A 10,225-nucleotide genomic window follows, 5' to 3' on the forward strand; every position below is an offset into this window, starting at 1 on the left:
TTCTAAGCACTGGGGTAGATACAAGGCAATCAGGTTGGACACAGTCCCTGTCCCACATGGGACTCAAAGTCTCAATCCCCATTTTACAGATGAGGTAACTGAGGCCCAGAGAAGTGAAGTGACTTGCCCAAGGTCACACAGCAGGCAAGTGGTGGAACCGGGATTAGAACCCACATCCTCTGACTCCCAAGCCTAGGATCTTGCCTCTTGGCCATGTTACTTCCCATAATAATAATTAATAACAATTATGGAATTAGTTAAGCGCTTACTTTGTGCCAACCACTGTTCTAAACTCTGAGGCAGATACAAGGTATTCACATGGGGCTCACAATTTTAATCCCCATTTTATAGATGAGGTAACTGAAGCACAGAGAAGTTAAGTGGCTTACCCAATGTCACACAGCAACAAGTGGTGTATTAGAATCCATGTCCTCTGACTCCCAAGTCTATGCTCTTTCCATTAAGCCATGCTGCTTCTCTAAGGCACATATGTGTACTAAGCATTTAGTACAGTGCTCTGCACACAGTAAGCGCTCAATAAATACGATTGAATGAATACATACAGTGGGGATGAAAGGGAGGGCGATTGAAGAAACAAGTAAGAATGGCACAGAAGAGAGTGGGGGAAGAGGAGAGGAGGACTTAGTCAGGGAAGGTTTCGTGGAGGAGACGTGCCTTCAACAAAGTTTTGAAGTGGAGGAGAGCAATTATCTGTCTGATAGCAATTATTTGTCTGATATGAGGAGGGAGGGCATTCTAGGCCAGAGGCAAGGTGTGAGCAAGTGGTCAGTGGTGAGACAGATGGGATCAAGGTATAGTGAGAAGGCGAGTACTGAAGAACCAAAGTGTGCAGACTGAATTGAAGTAGGAGAGTAGCGAGGTGAGGGAGGAAGGGGCAAGATGATTAAGGGCTTTAAAGTCAATGGTGAGGAGTTTTTGTTTGATGCAGTGGTAGATGGGCAACCGCTGGAGTTTCTTGAGGAGTGGGGAAACATGGTCTGAAGGTTTTGAAGGCAAATGAATCGGGCAGCAGAATAAAGTATGGACTGGATTGGGAGAGACAGGAGGCAGGGAGGATAGCAAGAAGGCTGATACAATAATCAAGGTGAGCTAGGATAAGTGCTTGCATTAATGTGGCAGTTTGGACAGAGATAAGAAGGGTGGATTTTGGCGATGTTGTGGAGGTAGAACTGACAAGATGAAGTGATGGCTTGAATATGTGGGTGGAATGAGAGAGAGGAGTCAAGGATAATCCCAAGATTATGGGCTTGCAAAACAGGAAGGATGATAATACCATCAATGGTGATGGGAAAATGAGCAGGAGGACAGGGGTTGGGTGAGAAGATAAGAAGAGTTCACTTTCAGCCATATTAAGTTTGAGATGACAGGAGGATATCCAAGTAAAGATGTTTTGAAGGCAGGAAGAAATGCAAGACTGAAGAGAGGGAGAGAGATGAGGGCTGGAGACATAGATTTGAGTGTCATCAGCGTAGGAGTGGTAGTTAAAGCCATGTGAGTGAATGAATTTTCCAAGGGAGTACTTGTAGATGGACAAAAGAAGGGCACCCAGAACGGAACCCTGAGAGACACTCACAGATAGGGGATGGGAGGCATTCATTCATTCATTCATTCATTCATTCATTCATTCATTCATTCATTCATTCATTCATTCATTCATTCATTCATTCAATCGTATTTATTGATCACTTACTGTGTGCAGAGCACTGCACTAAGCGCTTGGGGAGTACAAGTTGGCAACATATAGAGATGGTCTCTACCCAACAGCGGGCTCATAGTCTAGAAGGGGGAGACAGACAACAAAACAAAACATATTAACAAAATAAAATACATAGAATATGTAAATATGTACAAGTAAAATAAATAGAGTAATAAATTTGAACAAATACTATACAGGTGCTGTGGTGAGGGGAAGGAGGTAAGGCAGGGGGTTGGGGAGGGGGAGAGGAAGGAAGGGGCTCAGTCTGGGAAGGCCTCCTGGAGAAGGCGAGCTCTCAGTAGGGCTTTGAAGGGAGGAAGAGAGCTAGCTTGGCAGATGTGCAGAGGGAAGGCATTCCAGGCCAGGGGGAGGACGTGGGCCGGGGGTCGACGGCAGGACAGGCGAGAACGAGGCACAGTGAGGAGGTTAGCGGCAGAGGAATGGAGGGTACAGGCTGGGCTGTAGAAGGAAAGAAGGGAGGTGAGGTAGCAGGGGCCGAGGTAATGGAGAGCCTTGAAGCCGAGAGTGAGAAGTTTTTGCCTGACGCGAAGGTTGACTGGTAGCGACTGGAGATTTTTGAGGAGGGAAGCAACATGCCCAGAGCGTTTCTGCACAGAAACAATCTGGGCAGCAGGATGAAGTGTAGATTGAAGTGGGGAGAGACAGGAGAATGGGAGATCAGAGAGGAGGCTAATGCAGTAATTCATTCATTCATTCATTCAATCAATCATATTTATTGAGCGCTTACTGTGTGCAGAGCACTGTACTAAGCGCTTGGGAAGTGCAAGTTGGCAACGTAGAGAGACGGTCCCTACCCAACAGCAGGCTCGGCAGAGGAGGAACCCATGAAAGAGACGGAGAATGAGTAGTCAAAGAGGTAGAAGGAGAACCAGGAGAGGACACCGTCAGTTTGGCTGAGGTTTGGTCATGGTTCCAGGAGAAGGTAATGGATGACAGTGCCAAATGCAGCTGAGGGGTTGAGAAGGATTAAGGGGATTAGGATGGTCAGGAGATCATTGATGACCTCTGAGCGGTGATCTTTGACCTCCCTTTTTAACAACCTCATCTCTCTTCATCCAACTTCTTCCCACCCCTGTGATATCACCTTTCTCATTCATTCATTCAATCGTATTTATTGAGCTCTTACTGTGTGCAGAGCACTGTACTAAGTGCTTGGGAAGTACAAGTTGGCAACATATAGAGACGGCCCCTACCCAACAGTGGGCTCACAGTCTAGGAGGGGGAGACTGAGAACAAAACAAAGTACATTAACAAAATATAATAAACAGAATAAATATGTACAATAAAATAAATAGAGTAATAAATACATACAAATACACATATATATATATATGTATATATACATATATCATCATCATCATCAATCGTATTTATTGAGCGCTTACTGTGTGTGGGAAGTACAAGTTGGTAACATATAGAGACAGTCCCTACCCAGCAGTGGGCTCACAGTCTAAAAGGGGGAGACAGAGAACAAAACCAAACATACTAACAAAATAAAATAAATAGAATAGATATGTACAAGTAAAATAAATAAATAAATAAATAGAGTAATAAATATGTACAAACATATATACATATATACAGGTGCTGTGGAGAAGGGAAGGAGGTAAGATGGGGGGGATGGAGAGGGGGACGAGGGGGAGAGGAACGAAAGGGCTCAGTCTGGGAAGGCCTCCTGGAGGAGGTGAGCTCTCAGTAGGGCCTTGAAGGGAGGAAGAGAGCTAGCTTGGCAGATGTGCAGAGGGAGGGCATTCCAGGCCCGGGGGATGACGTGGGCCGGGGGTCGATGGCGGGACAGGTGAGAATGAGGTACGGTGAGGAGATCAGCAGCAGAGGAGCAGAGGGTGCGTGGTGGGCTGTAGAAGGAGAGAAGGGAGGTGAGGTAGGAGGGGACGAGGTGATGGAGAGCCTTGAAGCCCAGGGTGAGGAGTTTGTATATATACATGCAGGTGCTGTGGGAGGGGAAGGAGGTAAGGTGGGGGGGATGGGGAGGGAGAGGAAGGGGAAAGACGAAAGAGGAAGGGGAAAGAAAGGAGGGGGCTCAGTCTGGGAAGGCCTCATAGAGGAGGTGAGCTCTCAGTAGGGCCTTGAAGGGAGGAAGAGAGCTAGCTTGGCGGATGTGTGGAGGGAGGGCATTCCAGGCCAGGGGGATGATGTGGGCTGGGGGTCGATGGCGGGACAGGTGAGAACGAGGCACGGTGAGGAGATTAGTGGCAGAGGAGTGGAGGGTGCAGCCTGGGCTGTGGAAGGAGAGAAGGGAGGTGAGGTAGGAGGGGGCGAGGTGATGGAGAGCCTTGAGGTCGAGGGTGAGTAGTTTTTGCCTGATGCGTAGGTGGATTAGTAGCCACTGGAGATTTTTGAGGAAGGGAGTAACATGCCCAGAGTGTTTCTGGACAAAGACAATCCGGGCAGCGGCATGAAGTATGGATTGAAGTGGGGAAAGACAGGTGGATGGGAGATTGGAGTGGAGGCTGTTATCCTGTCCCAGGGCTGCCTAACATCCCCTTCTCCCTGTTGCAGACCCACCAATTTACTCTCATTCAAACCCTCCCCACCTTTGTGCCTTCCCCTCTCCCCTTCCCCTTGGCCAGCCTCAATCAAGTGTGACCTTTGGAACTGCCACTCCATTATGGGAAAGCTTCCCTTCATCTTTAACTTGTTCCTTACCCAGTCACTGCTCCTCCTAAGCAACACTGAAACCTGGCTCTCCCCAGATGATATGGTTTCCTGTGCTGCTATTTCCAGAGGGGGGCTCGTTTCCTCCCACTTCCCCAGACTCAGTGGTTAAGGAGGAGGAATCAACTTCCTTCTCATTCCCCAGTGTCCCTTATGCACAATCCTACCGACCCCAACCTTCTCTTTCATTCATTCAATCATTCATTCATTCACTCATTCAATCGTATTTGTTGAACGCTTACTATGTGCAGGGCACTATACTAAGCACTTGGGAAGTACAAGCTGGCAACATATAGAGAAGATCCCTACCCAACCGTGGGCTCACAGTCTAGAAGGGGGAGACAGACAACAACACAAAACATGTGGACAGGTGTCAAGTCATAAGAACAAATAGAATTAAAGCCAAATGCACACTATTAACAAAACAAATAGAATAGTAAATATGTACAAGTAAAATAAATACAGTAATAAATCTGTACAAAAACATATATACAGGTGCTGTGGGGAGGGGAAGGAGGTAGGGCGGGGGGAGGGGGAGGAGGAGAGGAAAATGTATTTATTGGGTGCTTACTGTTGTGCCGAGATGGTCCCTGTCCAAAAACGGGCTCCCAGTCTAGAAGGGGGAGGCAGACAACAAAACAAAACAAGTAGACAGGTGTCAATATCATCAGAATGAATAAAATTATAGCTATATACACATCAGGGCATGTTACTCCCCTCCTCGAAAATCTCCAGTGGCTACCAATTAATCTGCGCCATCAGGCAGAAACTCCTCACCCTCGGCTTCAAGGCTGTCCATCACCTCGCCCGCTCCTACCTCCCCTTCCTTCTCTCTTTCTGCAGCCCACCCCGCACCCTCCGCTCCTCTGCCGCTAATCTCCTCACCGTGCCTCGTTCTCGCCTGTCCCGCCATCGACCTCCGGCCCACGTCATCCCCCGGGCCTGGAATGCCATCCCTCTGCCCATCCGCCAAGCTAGCTCTCTTCCTCCCTTCAAGGCACTAATGAGAGCTGACCTCCTCCAGGAGGCCTTCCCAGACTGAGCCCCTTCCTTCCTCTCCCCTTCTCCCCCCCTCCATCCCCCCATCTTATCTCCTTCCCTTCTCCACAGCACCTGTATATATGTATATATGTTTGTACATATTGATTACTCTATTTATTTATTTATTTATTTGTTTGTTTGTTTGCTTATTTGTTTATTTATTCATTCATTCATTCATTCATTCATTCATTCATTTATTTATTTTACTTGTACATATCTATTCTATTTATTTTATTTTGTTAGTATGTTTGGTTTTGCTCTCTGTTTCCCCCTCTTTGACTGTGAGCCCACTGTTGGGTAGGGACTGTCTCTATATGTTGCCAACTAGTACTTCCCAAGTGCTTAGTACAGTGCTCTGCACACAGTAAGCGCTCAATAAATACGATGGATTGATTGATCGATTGATTGATCATTAATAGAATAAATAGTGTAATAAATATGTACAAATAAAATACCGTAATAAATATGTACAAATATATACAAGTGCTGTTGGAGGGGAAGGGGTATTCATTCATTCATTCATTCATTTAATCAATCACATTTATTGAGCACTTACTGTGTGCAGAGCACTGTACTAAGCGCTTGGGAAGTACAAGTCGGCAACACATAGAGACGGTCCCTACCCAACAGCAGGCTCACAGTCTAGAAGGTGGAGACAGAGAACAAAACAAAACATATTAACAAAATGAAATAAATAGAATAGATATGTACAAATAAAATAAATAAATGAATAAATGAATAAATAAATAGAGTAATTGCGTACAAACATATATACATATATACAGGTGCTGTGGGGAGAGGAAGGAGGTAAGGCAGGGGGATGGGGAGAGGCAGGAGAGGGAGAGGAAGGAGGAGGCTCAGTCTGGGAAGGCCTCCTGGAGGAGGTGAGCTCTCAGGAGGACTATGAAGGGAGGAAGAGAGATAGTTTGGCGGATGTGTGGAGGAAGGGCATTCCAGGCCAGAGGTAGGACGTGGGCCAGGGGTCAATGGCGGGTCAGGCGAAAATGAGGCATAGTGAGGAGGTTAGTGGCATAGGAGCTGAGTGTGCAGGCTAGGCTAGAGAAGGAGAGAAGGGAGGTGAGGTAGGAGGGCGTGAGTTGACGGAGAGCCTTGAAGCCAAGAGTGAGGAGTCTTTGCTTGATTCCTAGGTTGATAGGCAACCCCTGGAGATTTTTGAGGAGGGGAATGACATGCCCAGAACTTTTTTTACAAAGATAATCCAGGCAGCAGAGTGAAGTATAGACTGAAGTGGAGAGAGACTGGAGGATGGGCAATCAGAAAGGAAGCTGAGGCAGTAATCCAGTCGGGATAGGAAGAGAGACTGAACCAGCAAGGTAGAGGTTTGGATGGAGAGGAAAGGGCAGATCTTGTGATGTTGTGGAGGTAGACGCCTGTCTACTTGTTTTGCTCTGTTGTCTGTCTCCCCCTTTGAGACTGTGAGCCCATTGTTGGGTAGGAACTGTCTCTAGATGTGGACGATTTGTACTTCCCAAGCGCTTAGTACAGTGCTCTGCACACTGTAAGTGCTCAATAAATACAACTGAATGAATGAATGAATGAATGAATGAATGAATGAATGAATGAATGAATGAATGAATGAATGAATGAATGAATGAAAAGTGAGACCGGCTGGTTTTGGTGATAGATTGATGCTCTTAACACTACCCTTTCTTCTCAACGCAACTCACTTTCTCCTCTATCCCTTCACCAATCTCTTAACACTAACCCACATTCCTGGATCACCTCAACAGTCCCCCTCCTTCATTTCTTTGCAGGAGTCACAGAGTGCTGTTGGCTGAAAATCTAGATATCAGGCTGACCTCATCCACTTCAAGTTCATCTTTAGTGTTTTAACTCTGCCCTCTCCTCTATTCAGCAAAATTATTTCTCCATCCTTATTCTCAACCCATACGCATTGCCCTCACTAGTTGTTCCAGATATGTAACTCCCTCCTTAACTCCTCTTCCCCCAGCCATTCCCATCTCTTGCCCCAATGACCTGGCCACCTATTTTATTGAAAAAATTTAAATTATCAGGGGCGATCTCCCTAAAATCTCCCCAACTCCTCTCCAGTTCCTCCTTCCTTCTGCCTCTGCTTCTTCCTTAATTCTTCCATCTTTTCCAGCAGTATCTCAAAAGGAGATCTCCTGCCTTCTTTCAAAATCCACCCACTCTGTCTGCATATCCGACCCCATCCCTTCGTACCTTATCAAAGCATTTGGTCTTTCTCTTCTTCCCTCCCTGAACACCACCTTCAACTGCTCACTTTCCCCACTGCTTTCAAAAGTGCTTATCTCCCTTATCCTAAAAAAAAAAACCTGCCTTGACCCCTGGACTCCCTGTTGTTATAGCCCTATTTCAATCCTGTAATTCCTCTGTGAACTTCTTGAGCAAGTTGTCTACACCTGCTGTCTCAAATTCCTCTTCTCCAATTCTCTCCTTGATCCCATCTGGCTTCCGTCCTCACTCCACAGAAACTGCCCACTCAAAAGTCACAGACGACCTTCTTCTTGCCAAATCCAATGACCTCTACTTCTCCTCAACCTCTCAGCTACCCTCGACACTGTCAACCACTCTGCTCCTGGAAACATTACCCAACCTTGGCTTCACTGACACTCTCCTTTCCTGGTTCTCCTCCTATCTCTCTGGCTGTTCATTCTCTGACTCTTTCATGGGTTCCTCCTCTGCCTTCCACCCCCTAATTGTGAAAGTCCCTCAGGGTTCAGTTCTGGGTTCCCTTCTATTCTCCTTCTGCACCCGCTCCCCTGGAGAATTTATTCACAGGTCCGTTCATTCATTCAGTGGTATTTATTGAGCACTTATGGTGTGCAGAATACTGTACTAAGCACTTGGGAAAGAACAATACATCAAAAAACAGTGACATACTCTGCCCAGAACAAGTGTACAGTCTAGATGGGGGAGACAGACATCAATACAAATAAATACCGTTACAGATTATGTACATAAGTGCTGTGGGGCTGGGAGGGAGAAAGAGCAAAGGGAACAAGTCAAAGCAATGCAGAAGGGAAAGGGAGATGAGGAAAAATGGGGCTTAGTCTGGGAAGGACTCAGAGGAGTTGTGTCTTCAATAAGGCTTTTGAAGTGGGGAAGAGTAATTGTCTGACGGATTTGAGGAAGGAGGGCATTCCAGGCCACAGTTAGGACGTGGGCCTGGGGTTGATGGCGATCAGGTGAGATTGAGGCACAGTGAGAAGGTTTAGTGGCACTAGAGGAACAAAATATGCAGGCTGGGTTGTAGAAGGAGAGAAGCAAGGTGAGGGAGGGAGGAGACAAGGTGATGGAGTGCTTTAAAGCCAGTGGTGAGGAGTTTTTGAAGCTATGGCAGTTGAAGCCACTCCCATAGCTTCAACTGCCACCTCTATGTGACTAATTCCTAAATCTACGTCTCCAGTCCTGATCCCTCTCCTCTTCAGGCTCCCATTTCCTCCTACCTTCAAGACATCACCACTTGGATGTTCCACCAACACCTCAAACTTAACATATGAAAAACAGAACTCTTTATTTTCCCAACCAAAGCTTGTCCTCCCCTGATTTTCCCATCACTGTAGACAGCACCACCATCCTTTCTATCTCACAAGTCCGTGACTTGGTATTATTTTCGACTCATCTCTCTCATTCAACCCACATATTCAATCTATCTCTAAATCCTGTTGCTTCAACCTTCACATCATCAATAAAATCTACCCTTTTTTCTCCATCCAAACTGCTACTGCACTAATCCAAGCACTTACTTGATCAGCCTCCTTGCTGACCGCCCCACCTCCTGGCTCTCCTCACTCCAGTCCATACTTCACTCTGTTGCCCTGATCATTTTTCTACAAAGACGTTCAGTCCATGTGTCCAAACTCCTCAGGAAACTCCAGTGGTTGCCTATCCACTTCCAAATCAAACAAAAACTCCCAGCCATCAGCTTTAAAGCAGTCAATCACCTTGCACCTTACCTCAACTTACTGCACTCCTGCCCATACACTTTGCTTCTCTAATGCCAACCTACTCACTGTATCTTGATCTTTTCAATCTCCACGCTGACCTCTCACCCACATCCTGCCTCTGGCCTTCCATGCCCTCACTCTACTTATCTGACAATCATTATTCCCATTCAAAGTGTTACTGAAAGCACATCTCTTCCAAGAAACCTTCCATGACTAAGCCCTCATTTACTTCTACCTCGCCCTGATTTCCTCCCTTTATTCCCCTCCCTCAGCCCTACAACATTTATGTACACGTATACTTAATTTTGGATGTCCCCTGATGCCTCAAACAGAGTGGAGATCCCAGAACGGAGATCCTCATCAGTCCAAACCCTGCCCTCACCTGACTGTCCTATAATTGTAGAACAGCACCACCATCCTCCTTGTCTCACAAGCCAGAAAGTGTTATCCTCGACTCATCTCTTTCATTCAGCTGACATATTCAATCTGTCACCATTCAGTTTTGGTTCAAACTTCACTACATTGTTAAAATCTTCCCTTTCATCTCCATTCAAACTGCTACCACATTAATCCAAGGATTTTTCCTTTTCTTCCTCTATTAGTTCGTTAGTCTCTTGGTTGACTTCTCCCCCTACAGTCTCCCCCCACCTCAGTCCATATTTCACCCTGCTTCCCAGATCGGACTCCGTCCTCTCCTGGCTCTCCTCTTATCTCTCTGGCCGTTCGTTCTCAGTCTCCTTTGTGGGCTACTCATGTCCCTCCCATCCCCTTACTGTAGAGGTTCGTCAAGGGTCACTTCTTGGTCCCCTCCTGTTCT

Source organism: Tachyglossus aculeatus (assembly GCF_015852505.1).
Source record: "Tachyglossus aculeatus isolate mTacAcu1 chromosome Y3 unlocalized genomic scaffold, mTacAcu1.pri scaffold_183_arrow_ctg1, whole genome shotgun sequence".
Lineage (NCBI taxonomy): Eukaryota > Metazoa > Chordata > Mammalia > Monotremata > Tachyglossidae > Tachyglossus > Tachyglossus aculeatus.